At 41.9% G+C, this 17,958-nt stretch overlaps 1 long non-coding RNA gene across 1 annotated transcript; it reads right to left on the reverse strand.

Moving 5' to 3' along the window:
- Positions 1-330: 330 nt before the first annotated feature.
- Positions 331-16,516, reverse strand: LOC125122060 (uncharacterized). The gene is made up of 3 exons (XR_007133691.1): positions 16,348-16,516; positions 16,105-16,254; positions 331-415 (listed from the first exon to the last, which is right to left on the reverse strand). It is a non-coding gene; the product is annotated as an uncharacterized LOC125122060 (long non-coding RNA).
- Between the last annotated feature and the right edge of the window lie 1,442 nt (positions 16,517-17,958).

Consider the following 17,958-nt stretch of genomic DNA (forward strand, 5'->3'; position numbering starts at 1 on the left):
TTTGCTATACAGCAGAAATTGGCACAACATTGTAAATCAACTATATGTTAATAAAAAATTAAAATTAAAAAATGACAAAAAACTCAAATCTCTGGAGGGAAATGAACATCCATATCCATGGTATTCCAAAAACCCAAAATAGGCTGAATATGAAGAGACTGTTAATGTGACAGCCTATAATCAAACTGTCTTTAGTCAAAGAAAGAGAGAATTTTTAATGCAACAAGTGAAAACCCACTCATCACATACCAGGGAACCCCCATAAGATTATAAAAGGATTTCTTGGAGTTTCCTGGTGGTCTAGAGGTTAAGGATCCAACATTGTCATTGCTGTGGCCCAGGTCTCTGCTGTGGTGCTGTGCTGCAGATTTGATCCCTGCCCTGGGACATCTGCATGCTGGAGGAAAAGCCAAAACTAAAAAAAAAAAAAAAAAAGATTATAGAAGAAATAAATTACATACATACTAGAAAATCAATAGAAACAATCAACAAAACTGAAGGTTTTCTTTAAAAGATAAACAGGAGTTCCCATCATGGCACAGTGGTTAATGAATCCAACTAGGAACCATGAGGTTATGGGTTTGATCCCTGGCCTTGTTAGGTGGATTAAGGATCCAGTGTTGCTGTGAGCTGTGGTGTAGGATGCAGATGCAGCTCGGATCCCGTGTTGCAGTGGCTCTGGCAAAGGCTGGAGTCTACAGCTCCGATTAGACCCCTATCCTGGGAACCTCCATATGCCATGGGAAGCAGCCCTAGAAAAGGCAAAAAGACAAAAAAGGCAAAAAAAAAAGATAAAATAAACTTTAGCTAGATCAAGAAAAAAAAGAAAGATTACTATGAACAATTATATGCCGACAAACTGGATAACCTAGAAGAAATGGATAAATCCCGAGAAACATACAACCTACCAAGAATGAATCATGAAGAAATGGAAAATCTGAACAGACAAATAATGAGTAAGGAGATTGAACAGTAATTTAAAACCTCCCAACAAAGGAAAGCCCAGGATGGCTTCACTAGTGAATTCTACTAAACATTTAAAGAATTAATGCCAATCCTCAAACTCTTCTGAAAAACTGAAGAGGAGAGCACACTTTCAAACTAATTTTATGAGGCCACTATTACCCTGATACCAAAGCCAGATAAGTATTCTATATGAAAAGAAAATTTCAGGCCAATAATCCTGAGGAATACAGATGCAAAAAGTCCTCAACAGAGTATCAGAACATTGAATTTAACAGCTTATTTAAAAGATCATACACCATGATCAAGTGGGATTTATCAGTGGGATGCAAGAATGGTTTAACATACGTGAATGAATAAATGTGATTCACTGCATTAACAGAATGAAGGATAAAAATCATCTGATGCAGAAAAACTACCTCACAAAATTCAACATCCTTGTATGATTAAAAACTCTCAACAAATTAAGTATAGAAAAGAATGTACCTTAACATAATAAAGGCCATATATGACAAGCCCTTAGCTAAAATCAGTCAATGATGAAAAGCTGAAAGCTTTTCCCCTTAAGATCAGGGGAAAGGCAAGAATACCTATTCTCACCCCTTCTATTTAACATAATACAAGCATAAACTGCTTAATTGTGCTTCACTTTATTGCGCCTTTCATACATTGCAAGTTTTTTGGGGTTTTTTTTGTCTTTTTGGGAGGTTCCCAGGTAGGGGTCGAATTGGAGCTATAGTTGCCAGCCTACACCACAGCCACAGCAATGCCAGATCCAAGCCGAGTCTGCAGCCTAAACCACAGCTCACAGCAATGCCAGATCCTTAACCCACTGAGCGAGGCCAGGGATCAAATCTGTGTCCTCATGGATGCTAGGCAGATTTGGTTCTCCTGAGCAATGATGGGAACTCCCATATACTGCATTTTCTACAAACTAAAGATTTGTGGCAACCTTGCATTAGGCAAGTCTATCAGCACCATGTTTCCAAGAGCATTTGCTCACTTCACACCCCTGCATGACAGTTTGGCAATTCTCACAATATTTTAAACTTTTTAACTATTATTATATTTGTTATGGTGATCTGTGATCAAAGATCTCTGTTGCTACTATTGCAAAAAGATGACAACTCACTGAAGGTTCAGATGATGGTGTTAGCATTTTTTTAGCAATAAAATATTTTCTAATTAAGGTGTATACCTTGTCTTTTTAGATATAATGCATATTTAATAGATTACAGCATAGTGTAAATATAACTTTTATGTGCACTGGGAACCACAAAGTTTGTGTGATTTTTACTGTAGTATTTACTTTATCATGTGGTCTAGAACAAAACCTGTAATATCTCCAAGGTATGCCTGTACTGGAAGTCCTAGCCAGAGCAATTAGGCAAGAAAAAGAAATAAAGGGTATCCAAATTGGAAAGGAAGAATTAAAACTTCCTGTTTGCAGATGGTATAATCATATATATATAGAACAACCTAAAGATTTCAACAACAACAACAAAAAAACCTGTTAGAAACTATAAACTATAAAATCTTAGGCTAAGATCATACGGCTTGACCCTCTAAGTCATGGGCTGCCAACCCAAGACAGCATCCAAAAGACCTGGGCTCCAACTTTGTAGATTCTGGTCTAATCTGTCTGGGCCCCTCAGATTCTAATGAGAAGCCAAAGTTAAGAAGAAAGTCTTGAGAGATTTTCAAGCAGGGAAGGGAAATAATCTCATCTTCAAATCCAACACTATGCAGGGAATGAGGCCAGATGTGGCCAAGGAGTGAATGGGATGGCAGAAAGGGGGGTAATCAAGAGATCCAGGCTCCCATTGAAGGGAGGACAGGAGGGCAACAGTGCTGGGGTTCCGTGATGAAAAAGCTGAGTTGTGGTTACACTGCTTTGAAGTAGGCAGAAAATCTGAGCAGGTCGTCGTACAACTCACCCCTTCCAACACAAACAAATCCACACGCACTCATGCATACGTGCGCTCGTGCACACACACACACATTCAGCCTTTCCTCTCTCAAGCCAGCTGCCCATCACAGTGCACTGCATACACACACCTGCACAGTAAGTCAGTGCACAGGCTGAGATCTCCAGCCTTATTAAAAAAAAAAAAAAAAAGTGCTTGTACACAACACTTGACAAGGTGAGTCCCAGCCCAAAAGTTTCTACTGTATCAGTTTCCCCAGAACAAGAAGACAAGCAGTAGCTTCTAGAAGGAGCTTCAGGCGCCAACAGTTTTACCTTTTCTGAGAATCAATTGCTACTTTTTATAAACACCGGGTGGGGGCCGGGGGAGATAACACGGGAAGACAGTGGCTAAGCTATATAGCTCATTATAGGCAAGCCCTGATACCGAGAGGAGGAAAAAAATCTGGTTTGTACTATCTTCAAGTATCACAGTGTTGTGACTTATAACAGCATCCACTGTATCTTGTTTCATTACAACTGCCAAGGGGGGGAAATATTGAATTACCATACTAATGTCGTCTCTTTTGGCGAAACCTCTGATTCAGGTACGTGGATATAAAATACATCATTAGTTGCTTTTAAGCTTGTCTTTAATGATGAAAAAGCATTTCAGGGCACGAGGGAGAGACAACCAAACTCAGCTGGCTGGCAAACACTGGGAGCCTCTTGCAAACTACAATGTGACAGTGCAGTTTCTTTCTCCCTCTGAGATGACAGTTAATTCCAGACCAGGAAGGCTGTCAAAAATGCTTAGTTCTGCTCCACTTGAGTTAATTACCGGCCCTGGGGCAGGCTGCCCTCCACTCCTCTGCTAATGGGGCTGGGCTCCAGGTAAAAAATCCATTTGCAAGAGTGTTTTCCTTGCTCCAGATCTAATTTATTGAATATCAAATATTTATGCCAATGCAATTAAAGTGACAACATTGCCCTCCCTTCCCCCCCCCCCCCAGTCCGAAGCAAGCCCAGGCTTGCTGACGGAATGCTTTATCCTGTCACCATAGGGTAGAAGTTTTGCTTGAGCTTTTAAAGCAAGAGCTTTGAAACCTCTTCAACCCCCAAAGTCACCTGGGATTCTTTATCTGCTTTTGTAAGCAGTCACGTGACAGGCTGTGGAGCAATGGCTTGGAAGCTAGGGCAGAAAACAATGAAGAGAAGGGGGTCCCCGACTGTGGTTTCTCTTTTTCTTTTTTTTGTCTTTTTAGGGCCACCCAGCATATGGAGGGTCCCAGGCTAGGGGTCAAATCGGAACTGTAGCCTCTGGCCTACACCACAGCCACGGCATCGCCAGATCCAAGTCGCATATTCAAGCTACACCACAGCTCATGGCAACGCTAGATCTTTAACCCACTGAGTGAGGCCAGAGATCGAACCTGTATCCTCATGGATGCTAGTCAGATTTATTTCCACTGAGCCATAACGAGAACGCCCTGACTATGGTTTCAATTTTACCAACATCCCCTCTGTTCCCCTGTGTTCCAGGCACCACAATAGGCCCTATGGGCGAGCAAAAGGGAGTAGACTTGATCCATATCCCAACAATCTGCTGGCCTGACAGAGGGCACCACTCAGGGCATGTAGAGAAGAGGTTCTAGAAACAGGTCCTATTGATAGATCTCAAGTTTGGGGTCTCCAAAGCTTAAAGGCCACCCAAGGCCCCCTCCTTCTCAACTAGACTGAGCTGTAGAAAGTTTCAGATCCAGCCAAGCACATTCCATCTTTCTCAAAACTCTAGTCCAGCAAGAGGGCCTCAGACTGTCCTGACTCTGCAGTCCTAGGGCATTCCCCAGTGGGAGAGCACCCAACCCCATCATCACCCCCATGAGTCCCTTGCACCATAAATGAGGTGACCTCTGCCCCAAATGGAGGGCTGAATGGTAGAGGTGGGCCAATGACTAATTTAATGTGTATCCTCCCCCACGTTTGCCCTGAAAATGTGAGAAGGAAATGCACTTGGCTACAAGAGGACTTCTCTTTTCTTCCCTGAAGCAAGGGAGCTCAGTAAAGCCCAGACCAGCAGGGAATAACAGGTCTGTGGCTTACTCGAGGTTGTGCTACGCCCTCTGGCTAGTGTCTTTTCAGGGCCTTTGGTGTCTACGTTCACCTCTCCCTTCCTGCAATGGAACCAAGGTCTTTGGGTCCGAACTGGGTTTTGAAGGAGAAACAGGCATGCACAAGGTGAACCACAAGGCTTAGGAGAGGGAACACAGGACCTTGTGTTCAAAGAACTGAAAGTAGATTGATTTTTATTGGAGCTTGAATTGCAAGGGAGTGAGCCCTGGGAATATAAGCATCAAATGAGGTAATCTAAGCATGTTAGAGAGTGTCAGGTGCTGGATAAATGTGAATTACTCCCCACATCACAAAAGTACTGGGGAACCAAATGATATGTTATATGCATGCTTGCATTACATAAACTGTAGTTGTTACAAGATACTTTGGCAGAAGATGGATTAAGCATAATCCATGCAGACAGATCAGAAAAATATGTATCTTTTGCTTCTTTTGCTCTTACTGTTTTAGAACTGTTTGTAAACTGAGAATTTGGATGGGTGGTTTTTTTTTTCAGATGAACATACTGTACCCAACTTTTACACTCACTGTTTAGATATTCTTGGTTTCCTGCCACTGCAACACCCATGCTTTAGACCTGAAGCTTTGTGATTGTTTTCGTTGTTGTTTTGTTTTTTTTAGGGCCACACCCGCGGCATATGGAGGTTCCCAGGCTAGGGGTTGAATTGGAGCTACAGCTGCTGGCCATAGCAACGCCAGATCTGAGCCGTGCCTGCAAACTACACCACAGCTCATGGCAACACCAGATTCTTAACCCAATGAGTGAGGCCAGGGATCGAACCTGTAACCTTACGGTTCCTAGTCAGACTTGTTTCCGCTGCACCATGACGGAAACTCCTGTGATCATTTTTTATGGCCAGATAATTCTTTGTCTGTGAGTGTGGGGAAAGAGGGTTGGGTATTTCTATCCCCTTCAATATCTTCAATTACGACTCCATGCAAAGACATTATCATATGACACCTAAACTACTGCCCTAATTTCTTAGCTGTCTGTTCTGTCTCTAGCTTCCTTTGCCTCAAAATCAGCTTCTTCTTAGCTGTCCATATATCAGTATCATTTTGTTGATTAAAAGTAACTATACAAGAACCTCTGCTGTGGCCACTGTGATAGGACAAGAAAAAAAAGAGGCAAAACTGTTGGCAAGGAAGAAGTACATTTATCATTATTTTCAGACAATATAATTACATATCAGACAACAGAAAAGCTATTCAAACTAATGGGAGGTCAGTAAACTAAGACGCCAACTAGTAAGAAAGGGCAGTAAAATGGTCTAATACAAAATACATTTGTACAAAACATTAGTTTTCCTATATAGTAAGAACAGCCAATTAGAGATATGATAGAAAAATATGACTTATGATATATACCCGGGTACCTTGTTGACATCTTCATAAGAATGTGTCACAGAAACTTCAGTGCAAAAGTGAATTTATAACTTCCACTAAAATCGGCCCCTTTTCCAGTGCACCCTAGCTCAGTGGGGGATCTTCCGTTTCATTCACCTATTTGCACAAGGCAGACCCCTAAGGTTCATCTTTGCCTCCTCCCTCTCTCACACCCTGAGAGTCACCAAACTCTGACAAGAGTGTCTTCTACACTCACCTGCTTCTCTCTCCAACCCAACAACCTCCACCTCTAACCCAACTGCCTCCATCATCTCTCACCTGGACAACTGTCGTAACTGCTCACTGTTCTGCTCTTTTGAGTTCCTTGCTCTCTCCAACCTGTCTCCACAAAGCAGCCATAAGGATCCTTTGAGATTTTTAAGCTAAATCCCTTGATGGTATTTTCAACTAGCTTATAAACCTCATATCCTTACCGTATCCTCCACAGCTGTGCTCCCTGCAGTCCTTGCTGATGCTTCTAGCCACTTGCCTCCTCACCCTGTGTGCTCTAAGCCACACGCAACCTCCATTGTGGTTTCTCATCTCTTTGCCACCTCAGAGCCTTCACTCTGTATTCCCCGCCAGGGGTGGGGGTGGGGATAAAGAGCACTGATCTTCCTTTAAGAAGGCTGGTTGGGCCGAGCCAGGGGATCTGAGCCCTTGACAGAGGTCTCCCCCTCTCCCTGAGCCTCCCCTTCCCCATCCGAAGCATGAGACGGTTGACCTTAAAGATCTCTCTGGCATTCCATGAGCTGAAGCTTCAGGAAGAGATGACAGCAGTTGAATGGGTGGAGGAGGAGAATGGGAAATGGGAAAAGAGGAGAGAGGAAATAGTCTTGAGGAAGAGAGCACAGAAGGAGAAGCTAGGAAACTTCGGGTAACCACTTTTGGGATATTTAAAACACTAAATGCTATCACTTCATTAGCAGAACAACTCAGATTAAATCTTAACAGCATGACCAACAAGCACATGAAAAAATGCTCAACATCACTGATTATTAGAGAAATGCACAACTGCTACTAGGTACCACCTCACACCAGTCAGAATGGCCATCATTAACAAGTCCACAAATAACAAATGCTGGACAGGGTGTGGGGAAAGGGGAACCCTCCTACACTGTTGGTGGGAATGCAAATTGGTACAACCACTATGGAAAACAGTATGGAGGTACCTCAGAAAACTAAATATAGAACTACCATGTGACCCAGGAATCCCACTCTTGGGCATACACCTGGACCCAACTTTCCTTGGAAAAGACACATGAATCCATATGTTCATTGCAGCGCTATTCACAACAGCCAAGATATTGAAACAACCTAAAGTTCTGTCAACAGATGAATGAATTAAGAAGATGTGGTACATATACACAACGGAATACTACTCAGCCATAAAAAATAACAAAATAATGCCATTGGCAGCAACATGGTTGGAACTAGAGACTCTCATACTAAGTGAAGTAAGTCAGAAAGAGGAAGACAAATACCATACGATATCCCTTATATCTAGAATCTAATATACAGCATAAATAAACCTTTCCACAGAAAAGAAACTCATGGACTTGGAGAAGAGATTTGCAGTTGCCAAAGGGGACAGGGAGGGAGTGGGGTAGACTGGAAATCTGGTGTTAATAGATGCAGACTATTGCCTTTTGAATAGATAAGCAATGAGACCTGCTGTATACCACTGGAACTATATCTATATCTAGTCACTTGGGATGGAGCATGATGGAGGATAATGTGAGAAAAAGAACGCATATATGTATGTGTGACTGGGTCACTTTGCTGTACAGTAGAAAATTGACAGTAGTTCCTATAGTGGCTAGTGATTAACGAACCCAACTAGAATCCATGAGGATGCCGGTTTGATCCCTGACCTCACTAAGGATCTGGTGTTGCCATGAGTCGTGATGTAGGTCACAGACGCAGATCAGATCTGGCGGATGGGATCTGGTGTTGCTGCAGCTGTGGCATAAGCTGGCATCTGCAGCACCGATTCAACTCCTAGCCTGGGAACCTCCATATACCATGGGTGCAGCCCTAAAAAGACAAAAAGAAAAAAAAAATTGACAGAACACACTGTAAACCAACTACAATGGGAAAAAAAAATTATTTTTTAAAAAATCTTAACGGATTTGGGACCATCATAATAATCTGGCCATAAGGAGAGGAAATGCCAACCAATTTGTGGTATTTAAATATTAAATACATGCAGTCCATACATGAAACCATTGGGCAAGGGAGGAACTGGGAGAGTGGGAATAACATACACACGCTACTGTATAAAATAGGTGATTAATGAGAACCTACTGTATAGCTCAGGGAAATCCACTCAATACATATGACTGACTGACTTTGCTGTACACCTGAAATGAATACAACACTGAAAATCAACTGTACTCCAATAAAATTAAATTTATTTAAAAATGAAAAAAAGATAAATATTAAATATATGCACTATATTGAAAATCTGATTCTACTCCATGAAAATACTTAATATGATCCAAAACAAAGAAGAAAAAAATGAAACAAAATGTCATTCATCCACATAAAGAGCTTCTAGGTAGCCAAAGGAAAGGGCACAGTTCCTTCCGCTCTGGGCTTCCAGGGACTCCAGGTTGCCTACTCAAATATCCTTCTCTCTTCCTACCAGAATTGGGGAGCAATGTATCCAGTTAAAATCTTACATTTCCCAGTTTCCTTTTGCCAAGAGGGATGGCCACATAGCATTATCTAGCAGATGATATGTAAGAAAAAATTGCTGGTTGGACTTAAATGATATGTCACTAAAGGCAGGACAGACTGTGGCCATAGATCCTTTGCTTGTCCTTTGTTTTGTATGCCTTCCCCTCCTTCGGCCATCTTGTAACCTTCTTCAACCACCTTGTGACCTTGAGGGACAACCAAGGAACAGGCCAAGAGAACCAGAGACCTCTACTTAAATCCCAGTTCTGCCACCTGCAAACCCTATGAACTTGGACAGTTCATTTAACCTCTCTGAGCCTCATTCTTGTCTACAAAATTCTTTCATAATAATATCTATTTCTTGACATGAAACCATTGACATGAAATCAATTATCTTCTACATGAACGAGAAACTTCAGCTGCTCCAGCCTTGAAAAAAAAAATTACCTTTTCAAAGTTGTAGGCCTACTTTACCGATCATTTGAGGAATCCTATCAATCTGTAATTCCACATTGTTCAATTCTAGCAATTTTTCTTGAATTATTTATTTGATGGTGCCTTTCCATTTTCTGCCTTTTCTCACTCTTGAACTCCTATTATTTGGATGTTGGACCTCTTAGTCTGTTTCTCTAATTTTCTTATCTTTGGATAAGATCGTTCATTTTTCTTATCACTATAGCAGGCAAAGAACCCTAAGGAGACAGGCGCCATCCTCCCCCTTAGAAGGAAGTGAGGAATTTAAAATAATAAACACTTCTTCTCTAGTACACGAACCAAAAAAACCTAATCACTTAGAAATTTTTAAGCACCTTTCTGGATAATATATGAGTTAAAGAGGAAAAAATTAAACTTCAAATAGACTATTTAAAAACAATGAAAAAGAAAATTTGGAGTTCCCGTCGTGGCGCAGTGGTTAATGAATCTGACTAGGAACCATGAGGTTGCAGGTTCGACCCCTGGCCTTGCTCAGTGGGTTAAGGTTCCGGCGTTGCCATGAGCTGTGGTATAGGTCACAGACGCAGCTCGGATCCCGCGTTGCTGTGGCTCTGGCGTACGCCGGTGGCTACAGCTCCATTTCGACCCCTAGCCTGGAACCTCCATATGCCGTGGGAGCGGCCCTAGAAATGGCAAAAAGACAAAAAAAAAAAAAGAAAAAAGAAAATTACACAGAAAATCTTATGGGATGAGGCAAAGCTGATTCATAGGCAAATCCATAACCTTGAATGCCCTTATGATTAGTCAGAAAAGCATGAAAGGAGGTAAAATAAACATTCACTCAAGTAATTTGTTTTTTTATAAAAGATTAAAATAACTGGGAAGAAATTTGGAAAATGTAGTTAAAGCAAACCTTAGTGATTAGTAACCTTAACAGTCAAAAACGCAGTAGAAATAGTAAATTTTTAGAGTTAGTTCATGAAATAGCTTTGTTTCCACCGAAAGGGGAAGTGTAAATAAATGTTACAAATGCAAAAAAGGAAACTAGTGATTTTAAAACTGTAAGTGGACTCTATGCATAATTATATGCTAATACTCTCAAAACCTCAGTGAAATGGATTCTTTTCTGGGAAAACATAATATACCAAAATTTCCTCCAGAAAAATCAGACTACCTGAATAGACCAACAACAAAAGATAAAATATAAAGAAAGTTGTCAGAGTATTGCTTCCAAAAATGGCTTCCAACCTCTGACGATTTCATGGGTGCATTATTTCAATCTTCCACAGAACAATAACTTCCATGTAACATAAATCCCTTCAGGATATGAAAAAACATGTACCTCTTATTAGTTCCTTCTACAAAGCTAGCAAAACTATTGACATGAGCTTTTGGCTGAATCTCAAAAACATTATGTTGAGTGAAAGAAGCCAGACACAGAGTATAAACTATATCTCATTTATATGAAGTTCAAGGATGAACAAAACTAATGTCTGGTGATAAAAATTATAGACGTGTTTGCTGGGGGTGGGGATAGAGGACTGCCTAGAAAGAGCCACAGGGGAACTTTCTGGGACCATGAGAATGTTCCATAACTTGATCTGGGTGACGGCTACTGAAGTGTGTATATTTGTCAAAATTCATTACGTTGTAGCCTTTAGATTTCTGCATTTTACTGTATGTAAATTATACCTCGATAATACACTCTAGGGGAAGAAAAAAAATCTCATAACCAGGACTTAAAAGATAGCCAAGAAAAACAGTAGGATAATCACACTTAATATGCTGTCTATGCAAAAAGACTACACAAACTATAGATAATCTTGCAATAGATTAGAAGAAAAACACATATAAAAATTGAAAGGTTGTTTCAACATTAAGAGTCTATTACTACAATAATTCAAACAAGAAAAGGTAAATTATCATTTTGAAATTAGTTTATAAAATTCATTTATTCATATTAATCCTTAATAAACTCAGATAAAAAAAGATAATACGGAGTTCCCGTTGTGGCTCAGCAGTAACAAAACACGACTGATATCCATGAGGATGCTGGTTCAAGCCCTGGCCTTGCTCAGTGGGTTAAGGGATCTGGTGTTGCCATAAGCTGTGCTGCAGGTTGCAGATGGGGCTCAGATCCTGCGTTACTATGGCTGTGGTGTAGGCTGGCAGCTGCAGCTCGGATTCAAACCCTAGCCTGGGAACTTCCATGTGCCATGTGTGCAGCCCTAAAAAAAAAAAAAAAAGAAAAAAAAAAGAAAAAAGCTAATACCTCAACAGGATAAAAAGCATCTATCTCAAACCGAAAGCCAAGTCATCATTAACAGGGAAGCTCAAGAGGCCACCTCACTAATGTCAAGAACAAAACGAGTCTGGCTACTGTTCCCACTGCTATTTACTATTGTTCTGAAATTTCTAAGCAATATAAAAGGACCAGAAATAGATATGAATCATAAGTATAAGGGAGGAAGACAAAAGTATCATTTTTAGTCCATGATAATATTGTCTTTCTAGAGAACTCAAGAGGGCCAACTGAAAAACAATGTTTGGACTGACTACAAAATAAATATACAGACACAGGTAAGGATGTTCACTGAAGCACTATTATGAAGAACAATTGGAAACCACCTAAATGTCTAATAATAGGAGACTGGATTAACAGCAGTGTCCACACCCAATAGAATACCATGTAGCAGTTAAAATGAATTAGGGAGATATAAAAATATTTAGTGAAAAAGAAAATGCAGGATGATATACACAGTGTGGAACTTAAATGTTTGAAAAGACTAAACTGTACTGCTTGGAAAATGCAAAATATGCATGTGAAAAATACCTACCAGCTTCAGTGATTACCTCGTGGGAGCGAGGAGGGGGAATGAGATGGAGGAGAGAGGGCAAGGCGGCTTCAACTATGGTTGGACCTTTTTCAAGGAATAAAAAGAGAAAGAGGGGGGCAAACTCGCTTCATCTGACAACCGGACCCAGTGTGCCGGAAATAAGCTCCAGAAGATTCCCTGTGCCCATAACGAGTTAATCCTCCACCCTCACCCCAGCAACCACTTTCTGATTTGTTATCAGAGGTGAGTTTTTTCGGTTCTTGAAGGTTTTTTTTTTTTTCTTGCCGTGCCCAAGGCCAGGGACTGAAGCAGACCAGAGCAGCATCCTGAGCCACAGCAATGACAATGCCAGATTTTTAACCTACTGAGCCACTGAGGAATTCCTTGAAGTTTATATAAAAGGAATCATGGGCTCCCTTTCGGGCCTTCCTTGGTCCCCCTCGGAAGACTGGCCTCCTTTAGGACATCCAGTCTCTGGCACAGCCCTGTGGCAGCTGAGACGCAGTTGAGGACGGCACACCCCAGCGCTCTCAGCTGCCATGCAGCCTATCTTGAGGGGCTGCTCATCTCCACGCACAGAGCAAGCAGCCAGAGGACAGGGCTCCCCTCCTGATACTTTACAGAGATTTGCCTGTGGTACCAATCAAAATACTGCTGTACCAGTAGGACAAGGCCATGGGGAAAAGACTTCATCACAACATGGATGGATCAGGGCTTCTCCACCTCAGCACAACCGACACTGGGGACCTGGTAATTCCCTCTTGCGAGGAGTGTCCTGGACACTGTGGGATGTTCAGCAACATCCCTGGCCTCTACCCACTAGAGGTTGGTCCCCTGCTGTGACAACTAAAAATATCTCCAGACATTGCCAGATGTGCCCCCCGGGGAACAAAAATCACTCTTGGCTGAGAACTACTGTGATAGAAGATAGATTAGATGGGGGGAGGGAGGGAAGGGAGATAGGGGTGAGTTCAGGGTTTTTTTCCTTACCTAGGAGTAAAATCATTATGATACATGCATTAGGATTGGAAGAAACAAGGAAACTGCATGGAGGACATGAAAGAAAATCTTCATGGTTAGGGAGCAGTCCAGGTTCAAGGGTGGGAAAACAGTAATCCAAACCTATTGATTCTGCTCAAAAGAATATGTAAGCTTAATGGAACTGCAATTGAAACTTGGCTGGTAACTTTCTGGAACTTAAAAAGGTTCCGCTACAGGAGAACAGACTTGTGGCTGCCCAGGGGGAGGGGCTGGGATTAGCAGATGGAAGCTATTACACACAGAGGGGATAAACAAGTTCCTACAGTACAGCACTGAGAACTAGATTCAATGTCCTATGATAAACCATAATGGAGGAGTTCCTGTCATGGCGCAGTGGTTAACGAATCCGACTAGGAACCATGAGGTTGCGGGTTCGATCCCTGGCCTTGCTCTGTGGGTTAAGGATTCAGCGTTGCCATGAGCTGTGGTGTAGGTCTCAGACGCAGCTCGAATCCCTCATGGCTGTGGCTCTGGCATAGGCCGGCAGCTACAGCTCTGATTCAACCCCTAGCCTGGGAACCTCCATATACCTTGGGAAGCAGCTCCAGAAAAGGCAAAAAGACTTAAAAAAAAAAAAAACTATAATGGAAAAGAATATTTTTTTGAAAAGAGTGTTGGAGCTCCCTGATGGTTCAGGGGGTTAAGGATCCGGTGTTGTCACTGCTGTGGCTCTGGTTACAGCTGTGGCAAACTTTCCATCCCTGGCCCTGAACGTCTGCATGCTGTGGGCGTGGCCCCCCCAAAAAAGGGTGTATGTATGTGTAACTAAATCACTTTGTTGTACAGTGGAAATTGACACGTTGTAAATTAACTACACTTTAATAAAAAAATTTTCTTAATGTTAGTCTAAAGTGTGAACAGAAAAAACAAGAGGTTGAGCAATGAAGACAATTTTCAAATACATAAATAAATAATGGATTTTATCTACCAGATATTAAATGGGTTATAAAATTGTAATAATTAAAACAGTGTAGAAGATAGACATAGCCATGAAAAAATTAAAAGCCTGGAAACAGGCCCTACTCTATGTAAGAATATAGTATCGATTAAGGTGGCATTTAAATTAATGAGAAATGTTGTGGAATGCTCAATAAATGGCTGAAAACCATCAAGAAGTTGATGCAGGAATAATTCTTAACAATTTGGGGCCAGGAAAAACATCCAGGCCTTGCACCATACATCCAAATAAACTTTGTGAATCAGAGTTATTATTTTAATTAAACTATAAAAAAACTAGAATAAAATATAGGTGAATATTTTTCTATAGTAGGAGACGAATGGCTTTCTAAGCAAAAGGAGAAAAAAAGCAAAAGGAGAGACCAAAAAGGAAAAGATTGATACACTTGACTACATTAAAATGCCAATCTTCTCTATATCAGGAAGCACCACGAAAATAAAATTCAGAAAAACTATTTCTCACATGACGAAAAACATATTTCACCTTGCTTCTAAATCAATATGATAAGGATATGTCCTTCCCATTGTTTAAATGGACGAAAGGACAGGACCACGCAATTCACAAGAGATGAAAGAGAAATGGCTGAAAACCACCAAGAGGTTAATCTCCCTAGAAATCCACGTTATGCAAATTAGAACAGTAAGAAGTCATCTTTCACTTATCAAATTGGTACGGATTTTTTTAAGGTCACACCCAGCGCTTGGGACTTTCCACATCCTTTCAAGAGAATGTTAATTTATGAAAACTTTCCGAAAAGGAATTTGACAACTATTTTCAAAAGCCTTAAAAATTTCTTGTACACCTAGAAGTTTCACACTTACACCTCCAGCCCGGAACTCACCCCTGAATTCCACAGGTGGATTGCCAACCACTCTCCACCACCTCGGTTTCTCACCGGTGCTTCAATGCACCACATTCAAAGCCAAGGTCCCCATTCCAACTGCCCCTCTGTGCCCCAAAGCTGTTCCTCCTATGGTCACCTCCTCTCAGGAAAAGATAATTCTACCCTCCCCATTGTTCAGACCCAAAACCTCGACATCCCTGACATCTCTCTTTGACTTCAACCCTGGGAACATTAAGCTTCAAAATAGGTTCAGACTCTACCCCTGATCACCATCTCTGTGACCAAGCAAGGCTTGCTCCCCACCTGGCACAGAAGCCAGTACTTTGGCGTTTGAGAAAATAAAGAGCTTTAGGAGTTTCCGCTGTGGCTCAGTGGTAACGAACCCGACAAGCACCCATGAGGATGCGGGTTTGCTCTCTGGCCCTGTTCAGTGGGTTAAGGATCCGGGTTGCCATGAGCTGTGCTGCAGGTTGCAGACGCGGCTCTGATCCTGTATTGCTATGGCTGTGTCTCCGATTTGACCCCTAACCTGAGAACTTCCATATGCCGCAGGTGCAGCCATAGAAAAGAAAGGAAAGGAAAGGAAAGGAAAGGAAAGGAAAGGAAAGGAAAGGAAAGAAGGAAGGAAGGAAGGAAGGAAGGAAGGAAGGAAAGAAAAGAAAGAAAGAAAGAAAGAAAGAAAGAAAGAAAGAAAGAAAGAAAGAAAGAAAGAAAGAAAGAAAGAAAGAAAGTTATTGCAAGGTCGACAAGGAAGGAAGGAAGGAAGGAAAGGGTTATTGCAAGGTCGACCAGCAAGGAAACAGGAGGCAAGACTCAACCCTGTCTCGTCAATCTAGGATTGGCGCGAAATTTAAGGTGTTAGGGAAATTTCAAACTTGGAAGCTGACTGGCTAGTCTCAAATCAGTACATACAAGCTACCTGCGGTGCTGGAAGCCAGATTTTCCTTATTGAAGGACTTCTCACTTCGTTAAGGGGTCCGGTGGCAATATTTCTCTTCCAGAGACTGACGATTCCGCTTCCTGGATCATCGCAGAAACAAGGATTTCCGTCTTGCACATGCGCAGTGCTCTGTAAAATAGCTCAAGGTTTGATTAATCGACAACCTATTTAAGGAGGCAAAACCAGTTTAAGCTGGTCAGTGCTTTATAAGCCATTTCACACCTCTATCACCGACACCCTGTTCCAAGCCACCATCATTCCTTACTCCGACCATTGTAACAGCCCTGCCTCCACTTTTGCCTCTTCCAGAACATCCTCAGTGTGGCAGTCAGAAAGATCCTTTTGTAGCCTGAGTCAAACCAAATCACTCCTTGCTCAAAACCCTCCATCGGCTCCCATCTCAGAAAAAAGCAAAGCCCATATAAGGCCCTATAAGATGGTGATATTGTGATATATAAGAAAAATATGTGGAGTTTGAATTGTGGCTCAGTGGATTAAGAACCTGACATAGTGTCTATGAGGATTCAGGTTCCATCCCTGGCCTCGCTCATTGGTTGATCCAGTGTTGCCGCAAGCAGCAGCCTGGGTTGCAGATGTGGCTCAGATGTGGCTCAGATCTGGTGCTGCTATGGCTGTGGTGTAGGCCAGCAGCTGCAGCTCCAATTGGACCCCTAGCCTGGGAACTCCCATATGCTGCAGGTACAGCCATAAAAAAAAAAAAAAAAAACCCACAGGGAAAGAAGGGAGGGAGGAAGGAAGGAGAGAAGGAAGATATTTGGTGACTCAGATGACCAAAACATATTTCTTATATATATATTTGGTCTTTGTCTACAGCTCCTGACTCACAGCTCCCCAAATCCTGGGAATTTCCTAAGTGTTGAGAGCTATAAAGGAGCCTCTTTTGTTGTGTTAATAAGGTGACTTTCAGAGAGCATTTAAGATGGGGGGAGGGTGCTGCTTATTGCCACTGAATCCAACCACCTAATAAACGATGGAAACTTTCAGTTCCACCGCCCAACCTCCATAGAAGGGAGAGGGACTGGAGATAGAGATGGGTACCCTGATGATGTAATCAGTCAAATCTCTGTACTGAAGCCACCATAAAAACCAAAAAAAGGTAGGTTGGCAAAAAAGTGGAGATCTGGGGCGTGGTGCACCTGGAGATGGTATCAAAGCTCCGTGCCCTTCCCCCATACCTTCCCTTATACACCTCCTCCATCTGGCTGTTCCCAAGTTATATCCTTTTATAGTAAACCAGTGCTCTAGCAAGTAAGATGTTTTCACTGAGTTCTGGGAGCTGCTCTAGCAAACTAATCACACCCAAGCGTCATGGGACCCTCTGATTTATATCCAGTCAGTCAGAAGCACAGGTAACAACCTGGGCTTGCAACTGGCAATTTGGGGGGTGGGGGGCAGTGGGGAGAGGGTAGTCTTGTAGGACTGAACCCTTAACCTGTGGTATCTGAGGCTATCTCTGGGTAGATAGTATCAGGATTCAGTTAAATTCTTGGACATTCTGATGGTGTCCAAGAACTGCTTGTTGAAAGTGTGGGGGAACTTTCTCACACATGTCGGAATTGGGCTCAGGAACCCAAAAGAAAGCCCACATATAATCTGCTACTTTTCTCACCTACACCTAAATGAAGCTATATAATCATAAAATCCAAAATTGCAGAATGCCAGTGCCAGAAAGGATTAGATTCTGCTTTAGCAAGTCTGTGCTGACATATGGAAATACTTCCCTAGAAATGCCTGATAGTATAGAACCACTGAGATTCTAATCCAATATTTCTATTCTACAAAAGAACAAACTGAGGTTTAGAAAGTGAATTC

This window comes from Phacochoerus africanus, chromosome 3 (genome assembly GCF_016906955.1).
Source record: "Phacochoerus africanus isolate WHEZ1 chromosome 3, ROS_Pafr_v1, whole genome shotgun sequence".
NCBI lineage: Eukaryota > Metazoa > Chordata > Mammalia > Artiodactyla > Suidae > Phacochoerus > Phacochoerus africanus.